Consider the following 17,924-nt stretch of genomic DNA (forward strand, 5'->3'; position numbering starts at 1 on the left):
AGGTCGCAAAGTTCAAGGGGGCCGAATACTTTCGCAAGGCACTGTATCTGCAATGCAATTAAAAGATAGCCGCACGTATCTAGACCTGACGACTGGTTATTATGTCTTTGTCACTCAATTAACACATTAAGTCTGCATCCTATGGGCCCTGGTCAAAAGTAGTGCACTTCAAAGGAAATAAGGAGCCATATGAGAAGCAGTCTAAAACATTAAAACCGACCTCCGTTTTGCTTAGCTTTGACCTTCCTACAGTGGTCTCAAATAGGACACTGAATCATCTCGACTCAGATGTTCGCAGCAAGGCCAGATCCTGTATTTCTGATACTGGCGGTGTTTATATCGGATTGCATTCATTATTTATACTTCTGTCAAATTTGACTTGCTACCTGCACACTCAGTATTGTAAAAACAAACTCTCGTCATAGGCTGAGCAATAGGTTTGAGGTTGTGCGCTCCTTACGTAAGATAGTGAAATACAGACCTCTCCCAGCTACCCAGCACTAAGACATTATACACACGTCACATAGCCTTCATTCAAGTACACGTACAGTTAGTCACGCAAACACACACGGATGAACAAACACATACCCCCCAACACATACACAGGTCCATAAGTCAACTGCAATATCTACAGGCAGAGGCTCTTCAACTAGCTTCGCTGACAGGCGGTGTCCGTGCCTACACTGCCAACACATGAACATGGTCCCTACAGACAGCTGGGCCAGTAAAGGCCAGTCAGTCCTAAGGATAACCAGAGCAGGGTGATGGAGACATGTACAAACATCAGGCAAACAAATCATGTCTCAGCTTTGTATTTTCCCTCATGACTCTGCATAAGACCCATTGACTAATGCTGATTATCCTCCCACACATTCCTCTCCTCAAGGCTGCATAACTCAACCTAACTCCCAACGACACAACCTTCCCTAGAATAATATCACTATGATCTACACAGCTTCTGGCTATATATGACCTGACCACCCTTTGCCTCCCACCTCCCACCTGTCAGATTGTCTGTTATCATATGTTCCTTCTAGGAATTTGTCATTACACTGTTAGTTGCTGTTGTTGGGTAGAAGTAAGTGTCTAAGAGTTCTGTTGAACAATTAGCAGGCTATAGCAGTGGGGAAACCAGGCAGGCAGCTAAACAATAGATCAGTCTGTCACAAAATGGAGTGCCTGTGCTCAATGGTAAATTTGCTCACAAATATATATATATATAGGCATCTGAATCAGTATTGGTCTTGTGGGTTGTTGATTTCATGCAGCACCTTATTTCTTCAAATATCACGCCGACCAACACTTCATCGCCCCGTTACCAGGCAACTACCACTTCTGTCAAAAATAACAACAAAACATCACTCGTTCCATCGCTGAATTTCCATTCATTTTTCAGAAGATGCTAGGCTTAAAATGATACTGTCTGTGTTATTTCCCTCTTATTCAAGTCTGAAAGTCTGAATTATTTTTTCTCTTCAGCCAAAACCTCAAAGAAACCTTACATTTGTCATCCTGTGAAGAAAACGCAAAGTAATAATACTTTTGCTCCTCTCTCCATTTCCTCTCACCCTCTTCTGGGAAAATACCTCTTTGTACTTTCCAACAAGAGTGCTAAAGATCAATCCAATTCCACAGTCATGAATAAAATGTCACTTTGTCTTTTGATACAGAACTATGACATTTCAAGGGTCTGCCAAAAAGGTTAAATTAAGATATTCCTCTTTCTAGGGACCAGGAGAGGGGGGGGGGTACTTCCAATGAGTGTAAGTAGTTCTCAGTCACTGATACTAAGAGCGTAATAGTTATTTTCTCATTTTAGCATGTTTCTATTGCAAATTTCTATGCACCTTAGCAGCCTGGTCGATTGTACTGTTGTGGTGTGTTTGTGTGTGTGTGTGTGTGTGTGTGTGTGTGGAAACAACATGTAACCTAATGGCTGGGGAAATAACAAAAGCCTGAATGAGAAACTAAGCTACATAGTAAACTGTGTTAAAAGTATTTAGTCTAACTATTTTCACCCAGAAAAAGATCCCATATCATCGGTCCCCAAAGTAAAATTCGGAAAAATTATTTATAACTTTGTTCTGGTCCCCCGACCATCCGCTCAAGAAAAAAATCTCCCCGCGGCTGAATGTAATTGGAATAGAGAATAGGGTGATATTTGAGACACAAACTTGCCTGAACAGAGTAAATTACCATATATAGGCATAATTTACTTCCATCATTACATCCAATAGTGTCTTCTCTCTCTCTGACCTGATGGAATATATCATCATCTATCGCTGCCAGATGCAGCAGCAGCTCTGACTCTCGGGTATATCATCGTCTCTGACTCTGGGGTATATCATCAGAACATCTCTGACCTTGGGATATATCAGCTCTGACTCTGGGATATATCATCCTCTCTGACTCTGGGGTATATCATCAGAACATCTCTGACCTTGGGATATATCAGCTCTGACTCTGGGATATATCATCAGAACATCTCTGACCACTGGGATATATCAGCTCTGACTCTGGGATATATCATCAGAACATCTCTGACCTTGGCATATATCAGCTCTGACTCTGGGATATATCATCCTCTCTGACTCTGGGGTATATCATCAGAACATCTCTGACCTTGGGATATATCAGCTCTGACTCTGGGATATATCATCAGAACATCTCTGACCACTGGGATATATCAGCTCTGACTCTGGGATATATCATCAGAACATCTCTGACCACTGGGATATATCAGCTCTGACTCTGGGATATATCATCAGAACATCTCTGACCTTGGCATATATCAGCTCTGACTCTGGGGTATATCATCAGCTCTGACTGGGGTATATCATCCTCTCTGACTCTGGGGTATATCATCCGGTCTGACTCTGGGGTACATCATCAGCTCTGACTGGGGTACATCATCGCCTCTGACTCTGGGGTATATCATCGCCTCTGACTCTGGGGTACATCATCGCCTCTGACTCTGGGGTACATCATCGCCTCTGACTCTGGGGTACATCATCGCCTCTGACTCTGGGGTACATCATCGCCTCTGACTCTGGGGTACATCATCCTCTCTGACTCTGGGGTATATCATCCTCTCTGACTCTGGGGTATATCATCCTCTCTGACTCTGGGGTATATCATCCTCTCTGACTCTGGGGTATATCATCCTCTCTGACTCTGGGGTATATCATCCTCTCTGACTCTGGGGTATATCATCCTCTCTGACTCTGGGGTATATCATCCTCTCTGACTCTGGGGTATATCATCCTCTCTGACTCTGGGGTATATCATCCTCTCTGACTCTGGGGTATATCATCCTCTCTGACTCTGGGGTATATCATCCTCTCTGACTCTGGGGTATATCATCCTCTCTGACTCTGGGGTATATCATCCTCTCTGACTCTGGGGTATATCATCCTCTCTGACTCTGGGGTATATCATCTCTGACTCTTGGGTATATCATCTCTGACTCTTGTGTATATCATCTCTGACTCTTGGGTATATCATCTCTGACTCTTGGGTATATCATCTCTGACTCTTGGGTATATCATCTCTGACTCTTGGGTATATCATCTCTGACTCTGGGGTATATCATCTCTGACTCTGGGGTATATCATCTCTGACTCTGGGGTATATCATCTCTGACTCTGGGGTATATCATCTCTGACTCTGGGGTATATCATCTCTGACTCTCGGGTATATCATCTCTGACTCTGGGGTATATCATCTCTTACTGGGATATATCATCAGCACAACTGCATACTCAAACAAAAATGATCCTAATGGGGGAAAAATATGGATAAAAAAAGTTTCAGAAAGAGGAGAGAAGACAGGAATAAACCATTGTGCTCGTGGGTCATGCTGAAACCAAACGTGGTGGGAATGAAAACTAGCCTACACTGAGAGAATATAATACAGCGTAGTACAAGGCTTGTTCAACAGTAGGACAATAGGAACCATGTCCCTGATGATGAATGGTTGTAAAGAAAAATTACAATTAACAGATTCCAAGTCAGATAATAGACATAAAACATGTCCCATCCCAAGCACTCAACGTTTAGTAGAGGCTGAAAAGGCAGCAAGGATTCAGTTTGCTGGTGAAAATACTGCTACATATACAGGCAAAAAAGTATTTAGTCAGTCACCAATTGTGCAAGTTATCCCACTAAAGAAGATGAGAGAGGCCTGTAATTTTCATCATAGGTACACTTCAACTATGACAGACAAAATGAGAAAGAAAATCCAGAAAATCACATTGTAGGATTTTTAATGAATTTATTTGCAAAATATGGTGGAAAATAAGTATTTGGTCAATAACAAAAGTTTATCTCAATACTTTGTTATATACCCTTTGTTGGCAATGACAGATGTCAAACGTTTTCTGTAAGTCTTCACAAGGTTTTCACACATTGTTGCTGGTATTTTGGCCCATTCCTCCATGCAGATCTCCTCTAGAGCAGTGATGTTTTGGGGCTGTTACTGGCAACACGGACTTTCAACTCCCTCCAAAGATTTTCTATGGGGTTGAGATCTGGAGACTGGCTAGGCCACTCCAGGACCTTGAAATGCTTCTTACGAAGCCACTCCTTCATTGCCAGAGCGGTGTGTTTAGGATCATTGTCATGCTGAAAGACCCAGCCACGTTTCATCTTCAATGCCCTTACTGATGGAAGGAAGTTTTCACTAAAAATCTCACAATACATGGCCCCATTCATTCTTTCCTTTACACGGATCAGTCGTCCTGTTCCCTTTGCAGAAAAACAGCCCCAAAGCATGATGCTTCACAGTAGGTATGGTGTTCTTTGGATGCAACTCAGCATTCTTTGTCCTCCAAACACGACGAGTTGAGTTTTTACCAATAAGTTATATTTTGGTTTCATCTGACCATATGACATTCTCCCAATCTTCTTCTGGATCATCCAAATGCTCCCTAGCATACTTCAGACGGGCCTGGACATGTACTGGCTTAAGCAGGGGGACACGTCTGGCACTGCAGGATTTGAGTCCCTGGCGGCGTAGTGTGTTACTGATGGTAGGCTTTGTTCCTTTGGTCCCAGCTCTCTGCAGGTCATTCACTAGGTCCCCCCGTGTGGTTCTGGGATTTTTGCTCACCGTTCTTGTGATCATTTTGACCCCACATGGTGAGATCTTGCGTGGAGCCCCAGATCGAGGGAGATTATCAGTGGTCTTGTATGTCTTCCATGTCCTAATAATTGCTCCCACAGTTGATTTCTTCAAACCAAGCTGCTTACCTATTGCAGATTCAGTCTTCCCAGCCTGGTGCAGGTCTACAATTGTGTTTCTGGTGTCCTTTGACAACTCTTTGGTCTTGGCCATAGTGGAGTTTGAAGTGGGACTGTTTGAGGTTGTGGACAGGTGTCTTTTATACTGATAACAAGTTCAAACAGGTGCCATTAATAAAGGTAACGAGTGGAGGACAGAGGAGCCTCTTAAAGAAGAAGTTACAGGTCTGTGAGAGCCAGAAATATTGCTTGTTTGTAGGTGACCAAATACTTATTTCCCACCATAATTTGCAAATAAATTCATTAAAAATCCTACAATGTGATTTCTGGATTTTCTTTCTCATTTTGTCTGTCATAGTTGAAGTGTACCTATGATGAAAATTTACAGGCCTCTCTCATCTTTTTAAGTGGGAGAACTTGCACAATTGGTGGCTGACTAAATACTTTTTTGCCCTACTGTAAACCTAGCCCAGCTACACTGCTCAACAAAAAACGATTCTCACCATTGGGCCTGGTAAAAGACTAGAGGTAATGTATGCTAATAATAGACCCATAGAACCACTATACAATACAACATATAGCAGGCCAGGTTTGTACAGCACAGAAGCTTTTCAAGAAAATAATACATGATTTCCTTGATATGAAATAGCATGGTCTGGTAAACAAAAACTAGTATTGTCCTATAAGCAATTCCTATGCCTCCTGTCCACTACCCTGTCTGACACATAACAAGAAAGACATTACAGACAAAATCTTTACAATTTACATACATTTAAAACATTAACATGTAGTGGAATAATTGTCCTATTGCATGGCTGAAAATACAAGTGAGTGGTGTGAAACTACAATAAGCCATTTCCATGCTTCCTGTCAACTACTCTGTTGAGTGGTCTGAAACTACAATCTAGCCTATAGTCATGAATCTTGTCCTTGAGTCAAAGCGATTTCCACTAGATGGGCCAGCTGCAAAAAAACACAAACCAACAAACAAACCAAAATATATCAGACATATACATACACACACACACACACACACACACTACCGGTCAAACGTTTTAAAACACCTACTCATTCCAGGGTTCTCTTTATGTTTGACTATTTTCTAATAATCATGAAGACATCAGTGAAGACATCAAAACACATATGGAATCATTAAGTAAACAAATCTAAATATATGTTATATTTGAGATTCTTGAAATAGCCACCCTTTGCCTTGAATATATGCTTTTGGGTCTTAATTTAAGGTTAGGGTTAGGAATTAGAGTCAGCAGTGTGGTTTAGGTTAGGGTTAGGAATTAGGGTCAGAAGTGTGGTTTAGGTTAGGGTTAAGATTATGGTTAAGCATTAAGGTTAGGGTTAAGGTTAGGGTTAAGATTATGGTTAAGCGTTAAGGTTAGGGTTAAGGTTAGGGTTAAGATTATGGTTAAACATTAAGGTTAGGGTTAAGGTTAGGGTTAAGATTATGGTTAAGCATTAAGGTTAGGGTTAAGGTTAGGGTTAAGGTTATGGTTAAGCATTAAGGTTAGGGTTAAGGTTACGGTTAAGATTATGGTTAAGCATTAAGGTTAGGGTTAAGATTATGGTTGAGCGTTAAGGTTAGGGTTAAGGTTAGGGTTAAGATTATGGTTAAGCATTAAGGTTAGGGTTAAGGTTAGGGTTAAGATTATGGTTAAGCATTAAGGTTAGGGTTAAGGTTAAGATTATGGTTAAGCATTAAGGTTAGGGTTAAGGTTAGGGTTAAGATTATGGTTAAGCATTAAGGTTAGGGTTAAGATTATGGTTAAGCATTAAGGTTAGGGTTAAGGTTAGGGTTAAGATTATGGTTAAGCAATAAGGTTAGGGTTAAGGTTAGGGTTAAGGTTATGGTTAAGCATTAAGGTTAGGGTTAAGGTTAGGGTTAAGATTATGGTTAAGCATTAAGGTTAGGGTTAAGATTATGGTTAAGCATTAAGGTTAGGGTTAAGGTTAGGGTTAAGATTATGGTTAAGCATTAAGGTTAGGGTTAAGGTTAGGGTTAAGATTATGGTTAAGCATTAAGGTTAGGGTTAAGGTTAGGGTTAAGATTATGGTTAAGCATTAAGGTTAGGGTTAAGGTTAGGGTTAAGGTTAGGGTTAAGGTTAGGGTTAAGCATTAAGGTTAGGGTTAAGCATTAAGGTTAGGGTTAAGGTTAGGGTTAAGATTATGGTTAAGCATTAAGGTTAGGGTTAAGATTATGGTTAAGCATTAAGGTTAGGGTTATGTTTAAAATCAGATTTTAGAACTTTGTGGCTGTGCCAGCTAGTGACCACCCTGCAGGGCAGCCTCCAGATTCATGATGAGAAAAAGGTTGAACATGCAATACGTCTTGTCAACAGCAACCTTTAAGCATAGTATCTTATTGATACCTCAAATGTGTGATTTGTCTTGTTTCTTTTTGTAATATCCCGTGTTGTATGGTGTGTTTCCATGTGATTTAATTTCCACATCCATACTGCCTGCTTTAAAAAGGTACAGACTGCAATTCAACTTCTTGTCGTTTGTAAACAACAGAGTAATAACACCATATATAATAATAAAGACAGACAGTGGTGCTAAACTCATTATATTCTTCAGGAATCAATGGGTATACATCAATCATTGAAATTACCATTAAACAGCTTCCCAAATCCCAGACTGCCCGCTTTAGGTCCAGCTCTCCCTTCTCTGAGACTCTCCCCTCAGCCCACTCTGACTGGGAGGCTGGGTGAGAAATAAGGCTGAATACTGCTGGCCCTGACAGGACCCAATCCCTCATCTGCTGGGATTTATGGAAGAAAATCAAAGTTGTTCAGCTCCTACATCTCATCACACACACACACACACACACACACACACACACACACACACAAACACAGCATTTCGTGTCAGTGTTTGTGCTTTGAAGGATCTAACAGAGACATCCATCCATCACCTGAGCCACGGCAGCCAGACAGGGTCTGTTTATGGAATGTATGGCCACATTTGGATGGTAGTAGAGTGCGTGTGTAAAAGAGGGGTAAGGCAGAGAGAGAGAAAGAGAGACAGAGACAGAGAAAGAGACAGAGAAAGAGTTTGAGTTTTAAATAACCTTTATTGGGTCTGGGAAACCCACAGCACAATAAAGGCTCAAACAACAACGCAGATCTCATGGGGTGTCCAGGCTAACCAAGATAGTAAGGATTTTATGGTTTCCTTTTGTTTCCTTTCATCAGTGCTTCAAGATCTGCCAACTGCTCACATGGACAAGAGAATGCTTTACGTCCAAAGGCTGTCCCATGGTCTACTGTCCCAACAATGTTGTGAAGCTCTAGTTTACACTGAGTGTCTGTGAATCCCATCAGCAGTCTTCTTCGCCTCATTTCTCTCTTTCACCTTCGTTCCCAGAAGGGAGGAGCAGCAGTGTATTGATTTCTGCAGGGCAGACCCTGCCGGACTCACCTTCTGTACGGGATCAGTGGGAGGCTGTTCTTTGTCCACCAGGTAGAAGTGATAACCTCCTGGGCCCTCATCCAGATAGACGACCTTTCCAACCTAAGGGCCAACTAAGGGCCAACCAAGCTGCTTAGCATTGCTGACAGCCTGGCTAGAGTGTAGAGTCAGACCCAGGAAGTCCCACTACATAATTGTAGGTCAGTTGAGCCACAAAGCGACCATCCTCTGGCCCAGTTGACCATTGTCTTGCTCCATTTTCCATCATAAGGGCCCTTACAAGTTGCATCCCTCTTCAAACTCTTTGAAATCTTCATGCCGAGCACATCTCGGTAAAAGGTGCCTGTTTAGCTTCGGTCACCCACTTTGAAAACGAACTGCAAGGCTCACCTCAAGGCCATGATAACCCAAGAGAGTTTGTTATGTACTATACGATTATATATCACCCTCAGTTTGTCTAAGTTGATTGAGGATCCTTGAAATTGATTGCCATATAGAAAAGATAAAGGAAAAGCAGAAGAAACAACAGAAAAACCAGACAAAGAGAAAAAAACACATCATTTCAGACACCCGGCTCTGAAACAGGTTATGTCATTTCAAAACACCCGGCTCTGAAACAGGTTATGTCATTTCAAACATCCGGCTCTGAAACAGGTTATGTCATTTCAAACACCCGGCTCTGAAACAGGTTATGTCATTTCAAACACCCGGCTCTGAAACAGGTTATGTCATTTCAAACACCCGGCTCTGAAATAGGTTATGTTATTTCAAACACCCGGCTCTGAAACAGGTTATGCCATTTCAAACACCCGGCTCTGAAACAGGTTATGTCATTTCAAACACCCGGCTCTGAAACAGGTTATGTCATTTCAAACACCCGGCTCTGAAATAGGTTATGTTATTTCAAACACCCGGCTCTGAAACAGGTTATGTTATTTCAAACACCCGGCTCTGAAACAGGTTATGTAGTTTCAAACACCACGCGTTGAAATAGGTTATGTTGTTTCAAACACCCCGCTCTGAAACAGGTTATGTCGTTTCAAACACCCCACTCTGAAACAGGTTATGTAGTTTCAAACACCACGCGTTGAAACAGGTTGTCGTTTCAAACACCTGGCTCTGAAACAGGTTGTCATTTCAAACACCCGGCTCTGAAATAGGTTATGTAGTTTCAAACACCATGCTCTGAAACTGTTTATGTAGTTTCGGCGACAGGTTTTTATGTTTCTGGACTCCAGAGCGGGGTGTTTCTGGACTCTAGAGCGGGGTGTTTCTGGACTCTAGAGCGGGATGTTTCTGGACTCCAGAGCGGGGTGTTTCTGGACTCCAGAGCGGGGTGTTTCTGGACTCTAGAGCGGGGTGTTTCTGGACTCTAGAGCGGGGTGTTTCTGGACTCTAGAGCGGGGTGTTTCTGGACTCTAGAGCGGGGTGTTTCTGGACTCCAGAGCGGGGTGTTTCTGGACTCCAGAGCGGGGTGTTTCTGGACTCCAGAGCGGGGTGTTTCTGGACTCTAGAGCGGGGTGTTTCTGGACTCTAGAGCGGGGTGTTTCTGGACTCTAGAGCGGGGTGTTTCTGGACTCTAGAGCGGGGTGTTTCTGGACTCTAGAGCGGGGTGTTTCTGGACTCTAGAGCGGGGTGTTTCTGGACTCCAGAGCGAGGTGTTTCTGGACTCCAGAGCAGGGTGTTTCTGGACTCTAGAGCGGGGTGTTTCTGGACTCTAGAGCGGGGTGTTTCTGGACTCTAGAGCGGGGTGTTTCTGGACTCTAGAGCGGGGTGTTTCTGGACTCTAGAGCGGGGTCTTTCTGGACTCCAGAGCGGGGTGTTTCTGGACTCTAGAGCGGGGTGTTTCTGGACTCTAGAGCGGGGTGTTTCTGGACTCCAGAGCGGGGTGTTTCTGGACTCCAGAGCGGGGTGTTTCTGGACTCCAGAGCATACTTGGGCGGTATCGTTTAAAGTCAAGTATGACAACAGACTGTATATGGCTTAAAATAGTATAGGTAGTCAACAGTGTTTTGAGTGTGGGGATGTTGGCCATAAATGACATGCTTGCCTGAAAAGGTAGAAGGCGGAAGGAGGGGCATAGGTGGTCCTCGTAATGCCTGGGCCCACTGATGTAGGGAGAGGTGGGCCGACAGTGGTAGAGCAGCCACAAGCACCTGTTGCTGAGGAACAAGTTGTCCGTGTTGAGGGTACTGAGTTGCAGCTTATACCAGAGGGGAACATAGCGTCTGATGTGCAGCAGAAAAATATTCTTGTAGGACCTCAGGATGGATTTGGGGAGCCACTTCCCCAGACTAGTGAGTAGATGCGCAGCACGAGTGATGGGGTACAGGAGGGGGTTCAGGTGGGGCTAGCCTCCCAGGTAGTGGAGGAGATGCCCGGTATGAGTGATGGGGTGCAAGTGGGGAGTGTTGAGATTGATGTGGCTGAGGGGAGTCAGGGGTCTGTGGCCTCAGTTGAGGAGGATCAGAAGGATATGGACGTCTCTGTTGATATGATAGCATCTGGTGACGACTCAATTTACAATCTAGAGGAGGTAAATGGGTTCCTGGATCAGACTTTTGGGAAATCTGTCAAATTGGCAGATTTTTGTTTTAATGTTGATAAGTTTGTGAGGTGTTACAGAAGATGGTGGGGTTAGAGCAGTTGAGTGTGAAGAAGCGTTTCCGCTTGAGGACATTTGTTACTGCTATCACTGGTAGTGGGAAACGTGGTAAGGTTAAGAGAAAATTAAAACAATGATGATGTTCATGCCAGTGACAGAGAAAGAGAGAGTGAGAGACAGACAGAGAAAGAGAGAGAGAAAGAGAGAGTGAGAGAGAGAGAGACATAGAAAGAGAGAGTGAGAGACAGAGAGAAAGAGAGACAGAGAAAGAGAGAGTGAGAGATAGACAGAGAGAGAGAAAAAGATACAATAGTAGGCAGACAGCTTCCTCTGATCATGTCGGAGATGAAAGCTGATCTGGTGATTTAACTGATCAATAAGTAATTATGATCAATAGTGTAATCACTACGTGCACCACACTGCATAATGCAGGAAGGTACACCTGGAGGTTTCAATGGGAAGGTGAGAGGTCAGAGGTTACAGGTAAAGATTATTTTCAATACTTCAACACACAAAGGCATGTGGTGTTGGGTTGTCTTGGAGCCCTGGGAGTTTACAAAGAAAGCTGTGCTTTAATCTGAGCCCACGTTCTCTATCCTCTTTCTACTCTGTCCTTGTGCTATGGCCATATGGCAGAACAGAAGACACAGGAAGTATTGAAAAGGAAAGGTGAACTGTGAAGCAGTAAATCAACTTTTGACAGGTTGGTTGATGACTATGTTTGTAATGTGTCTCTCTGAAAAACCCTTGTGTCCCTGGAAACCAAAGAGGACCAAAGTGAAAGCAGTGCTCCGCTCTCATCTCAGCCAAGGCTATCTCTCCTACATAGGTTGTCCTTGTGATCTGGCCAGATGGCAGGAGATACAGCAGGACTCAGAAGTGAAGGCATTGTCAACTACAGAACAGTTACTTGGTACACGTTGGTTGGTGGTAATGCTTGTAGTATCTCTGAAGACTAGCATCCCCTTGTGTCCCCAGAAAACCACAGAGGGCCAAGGCTCTGAGTTCCATTTTCCTCTGCAACCATCAATTAATTTATTCAATATCCATGCACCTGGGGCACACCAGGAATGTGACTTTAATTGCTGAGTAGCTGAGCCAGCTTAGGACAAGACAGATGAGTTAGGCAGATTTAGGCCAGTTTCGGTCATTTCTCCACCCAACACAGGAAATACTCACAGATGCTCGTTTCGTCATAAACATTGTGTTAGACCAGCAACAGAAGGGAAATATTACATCTAGATTTGGCTAGATTAACCCCTGATTCCTTATGCTACAAAAGGTAGGCTAACTACTGTGGGTTTCAGAGAGAGATAAGGTTGAGAGAAAGAGACAAGAGAGAGAGAGATGGGAGAGAGGTGGGAGAGAGATGGGAGAGAGATGGGACAGACATGGGCCAATAAAGTAATGAAGTGTCATAATTTGCCAGCACAGATGGCAGACTTGGCACCTTGCTGATTTTCATTGTTCTTGCAGAAAGTCTGCTATAGAGAGACTGTCAGTCCTTTGAACACAGCAGCAGTGAGGAAGGAGAGTTGTTCTCTCAACCTGTCAACCCTACCACATTATCAATGTATGCCTTCTGACAGAAACGTGCTGATAAGACAAAATAACACGCTGTGGAAAATAATTGGATATGAACATCCACAACACAAACAGCTCACTTTTCTTCATCTAAATTGCTCATATTTGACAAGTAGACATTCTCGCTCTCTCTATGTCTCTGTCTCTGTCGCTCTCTGTCTCCGTCTCTTGCTGTGTCTCTGTCTCTTGCTCTGTCTCTCGCTCTTTCTCTCTCTGTCTCTCTCTCTGTCTCTCTCCCTGTCTCTCTCCCTGTCTCTCTCCCCGTCTCTCTCCCCGTCTCTCTCTCTGTCTCTCTCCCTGTCTCTCTAAGAGACAGCAAATGTTGTTTTCATCATTTTGTTCAAATGCCTCTTCGCTTGCTCCTGTCTACATGCATCCTCTAGCAAGCCTCCCAGAGGACGATTTAGTTTACAGTAACAGAGATGTGAACAACCATTCAGGGGATGTCTTTAATAAAGATACATCTATGCAGTCAAATGGGATATAAACACAGTGAACAGTGATCAAATATCTTCCTGTATTTCTGTTTCATGACAAACCATGGCGTAGTTGCGTTCCATCCCTGGGATAATACTATCTATATTCTCAAATCTTTAGTAGGCCTACCATATACGCTTGTATGCCAATGGTGTGATCCACACTTGAATGGGTGAGTGATAAGACAGATGACCAAACAGAATGTTGACCACTGACCGTGTGTGTGTTGTGTGCATTGGGTCCTCTCTCCTCACTTTCCTATGGTTATGGAGATCAGCAAAAATAAAGAATAGCTTTACTGACAGATCTCAGAGCAGCCCGTAAATCAAACTCCCAGTCAGACCAGTGATGTTGATCGTGACTGATGAACTGTGATAAGACTGTGGAGCTTTCTCTCAATCAGACCAGTGATGTTGATCGTGACTGATGAACTGTGATAAGACTGTGGAGCTTTGTCCTCAACCAACAGTTTGGCACCTCAGAAACACAGTGCATTTTGTGGACAAATGACCATTTCCACTGAGCCGACAACGCATCGAGGTGACACAAACTTGAAGCGAGGTCTTCCTGGAAGCAGGCAGATACGGGCTGAATTTGAAATGGCACCCTATTCCCTACACTGTATGTAGTGCACTACCTAGTCCCTACACAGGCACTACATACAGTGTAGGTAATAGTGTGTGTGTGTGTGTGTTTCCTGCTCATTAAACACAGAAGGGTCATCTTCCACCCGACTCCTCGCAGGAGGGCTGTGCTGGAGATGGACGGACACACACACACACACACACTTCACAGTGTTGGAGATGGATACATTTACAGCAGCCTGAGGGCTGTGCTGGAGATGGATGGACACACACACACACACTTCACAGTGTTGGAGATGGATACATTTACAGCAGCCTGAGGGCTGTGCTGGAGATGGACGGACACACACACACACACACATTTCACAGTGTTGGAGATGGATACATTTACAGCAGCCTGAGGGCTGTAAGGTATGGGCACCAACATAAGCCATAGCCCCTCCATTACAAGCCACAGTGATAGGCTTCTGTTTGATTATATTATTAGGATAAAACTCTAATGGCTCTATCGTTTAAAAATACTGATGATAATCATGGAAAGCATGATCTCGTTTAAAGCACACTGCTGCCCCGATTCATTCGGTGTAACCTCACAGAGCCACACAATTTGATCACCCTGTAGCAGGATAACTTTCCTGCAATGTAGAATATTTCAGTTTAAAAAGGCTTCTGAAGTTTGTAATTTCCACTTTGAAATTCCAGACATGATGTATCAACCCCAACAGAAATGTCCCCTAATAATCATCATCTATATAATAATTCACGTTTCCTGTTTCTGCAGGATTAATTTCCTGCTGTAGCAAACTAGCTCAAATGAAGGTCTTACATGAGTCTGTGATGTCTGGGATCGGGTCACACAGAAGACTGGAGCTGGGAGGTGTTCTCCTTCTAATGAAAAGTGAGGCAGAGACACAGGTGGACAGGCTGTTGGGATAGGACTTGGGGGGAGTAGCACACACCGACGCACACGCACACGCACACACACACACACACAGTGTCTGGCTGAGAGTTCAGCTGTGTGATAGTCCATCCATCACAGTTACTCTGCACATCACCATCTTCCCCTGATGTGTACTGGACCTGTCAGTATGATGGAGCAGCCTACACCGCGCCACAAAACACGACAGGACAAACAGGGAGCAAAAGTCGATCAAACTTCATTTGGTTCTATTAATAACTCGCAACAGATGGAAATCTAGCCGATACCTGCTGGAGAAACTTTGGTAAGAAGTTATGACAAAAAACAAACAAGCCCTGTTTTTTAGGCTGTTCTGATGTTGTAGTGGTTTGGAAGGGATGTGAAGGTCGTGTTGTAGTGGTTTGGAAGGGATGTGAAGGTCGTGTTGTAGTGGTTTGGAAGGGATGTGAAGGTCGTGTTGTAGTGGTTTGGAAGGGATGTGAAGGACGTGTTGTAGTGGTTTGGAAGGGATGTGAAGGTCGTGTTGTAGTGGTTTGGAAGGGATGTGAAGGTCGTGTTGTAGTGGTTTGGAAGGGATGTGAAAGTCGTGTTGTAGTGGTTTGGAAGGGATGTGAAGGTCGTGTTGTAGTGGTTTGGAAGGGATGTGAAGGTCGTGTTGTAGTGGTTTGGAAGGGATGTGAAGGACGTGTTGTAGTGGTTTGGAAGGGATGTGAAGGACGTGTTGTAGTGGTTTGGAAGGGAGGTGAAGGACGTGTTGTAGTGGTTTGGAAGGGATGTGAAGGTCGTGTTGTAGTGGTTTGGAAGGGATGTGAAGGTCGTGTTGTAGTGGTTTGGAAGGGATGTGAAGGTCGTGTTGTAGTGGTTTGGAAGGGATGTGAAGGTCGTGTTGTAGTGATTTTGAAGGGATGTGAAGGTCGTGTTGTAGTGGTTTGGAAGGGATTTGAAGGACGTGTTGTAGTGGTTTGGAAGGGAGGTGAAGGACGTGTTGTAGTGGTTTGGAAGGGATGTGAAGGTCGTGTTGTAGTGGTTTGGAAGGGATGTGAAGGTCGTGTTGTAGTGGTTTGGAAGGGATGTGAAGGTCGTGTTGTAGTGGTTTGGAAGGGATGTGAAGGTCGTGTTGTAGTGGTTTGGAAGGGATGTGAAGGTCGTGTTGTAGTGGTTTGGAAGGGATGTGAAGGTCGTGTTGTAGTGGTTTGGAAGGGATGTGAAGGTCGTGTTGTAGTGGTTTGGAAGGGATGTGAAGGTCGTGTTGTAGTGGTTTGGAAGGGATGTGAAGGTCGTGTTGTAGTGGTTTGGAAGGGATGTGAAGGTCGTGTTGTAGTGGTTTGGAAGGGATGTGAAGGTCGTGTTGTAGTGGTTTGGAAGGGATGTGAAGGTCGTGTTGTAGTGGTTTGGAAGGGATGTGAAGGTCGTGTTGTAGTGGTTTGGAAGGGATGTGAAGGTCGTGTTGTAGTGGTTTGGAAGGGATGTAAAGGTCGTGTTGTAGTGGTTTGGAAGGGATGTGAAGGTCGTGTTGTAGTGGTTTCTACGGAGATTATGTGACTGTCATGAGAATGACTGATTCAAGTAGCTATGTAACTAATCAAACCTACTATGAAGGCCTTTATATGATTGAAAAGAAAGCATAGAAGGCATGGCCCAGTAGTACAGATGGGGTCTAGGGGCACAGTACACTGGCTGACTGATGCTGATTCTGTGAACATGGGCACAGCATATCCTGTTGGCCATTTTCTGTTTTAATCCTGTTTGTTTGGGTTACAGAGAACACCGATTTGTACTGGGTCTTAGACTAGCTCTCAACTGCAGCTGGGTAAAATGAAGAACTACTAAAGTAGAAATTCACTTTAATTCCTCTCCTCTTATGAAAGACTTACACATACCTCTCTGACATGGTGATGAAAAATATATTCATTTAAACTCTTGTAGACTGATAACGACAACTGACTCCGTGCTGGGAAATTGTCAAAAGCAGAATTGTATAGGATGTAAAACACTTAATATTCACATAGGCTATTCAGAGAGGAACCTATTGGGATAGGGTTGAAATGCAACCTAGTTATTGTACCAGACATCAGTTACACACAATTAATGTAACCATACCAAGCTCATTCTAAGTGGTACGCAATACAATACTTTCAACGTAGGATGAAAAGCCCAAGAGCAGTACAATGCCCTAATATAGCCTGTTCACCAGATATACTGTAATAACTTTACATTATGGCAATGCCTCTGTAAATTACAGCAACATATTGTTTTAAATATACAGCAGTGATACTTTGGTGAATCAGATTCCAGTCCTTGACCAAAAATAGGGTTTGTTTGTTTCCAGAAAGATAATTACCATAAATGAATTGCTTTGTAGTGTCCACAAATGACATTAAAAAAAGAGAGAGGCATAAAAATAGTTTTCTCAAAGAGAAGATGAAGGCAGAATTTATATCTGTATTCCGTTTCATGTTTCCTAAAAATGTACTGACAGACCTCAATTACCTCGACACCGGTGCCCCCGCACATTGACTCTGTACCGGTACCCCCTGTATATAGCCCCGCTATTGTTATTTACTGCTGCTCTTGAATTATTTGTTAGCTTACCTTTTTTTATAGGTATTTTCTTAAAACTGCATTGTTGGTTAAGGGCTTGTAAGTAAGCATGTCACTGCATTTGTCGCATGTGACAAATAAAATTTTACTTCATGCTTTCTTTACACATGGGACTAGGACGTACAAACTTAAATGAGGTGAGTTAGGCCTACATTTCCTTACACATGGGACTAGGACGTACACACTTAAATGAGGTGAGTTAGGCCTACATTTCTTTACACATGGGACTAGGACGTACACACTTAAATGAGGTGAGTTAGGCCTACATTTCTTTACACATGGGACTAGGACGTACACACTTAAATGAGGTGAGTTAGGCCTACATTTCTTTACACATGGGACTAGGACGTACACACTTAAATGAGGTGAGTTAGGCCTACATTTCTTTACACATGGGACTAGGACGTACACACTTAAATGAGGTGAGTTAGGCCTACATTTCTTTCCACTGAAGTTGGACATTGACAGGCGCAATTAGGCCTAGACC

The 17,924-nt window shown here is 43.4% G+C and overlaps 1 protein-coding gene and 1 pseudogene across 1 annotated transcript in view; both read right to left on the bottom strand.

Moving 5' to 3' along the window:
- LOC110499897 (transmembrane protein 263) overlaps positions 1-17,924 on the bottom strand; it is a 41,579-nt gene that overhangs the window by 21,448 nt on the left and 2,207 nt on the right. The window lies entirely within an intron of this gene.
- On the bottom strand, positions 8,142-9,233 carry LOC110499887 (annotated as a pseudogene).

The sequence above is a fragment of the Oncorhynchus mykiss genome, chromosome 2 (genome assembly GCF_013265735.2).
Source record: "Oncorhynchus mykiss isolate Arlee chromosome 2, USDA_OmykA_1.1, whole genome shotgun sequence".
Taxonomy (NCBI): Eukaryota; Metazoa; Chordata; class Actinopteri; order Salmoniformes; family Salmonidae; genus Oncorhynchus; species Oncorhynchus mykiss.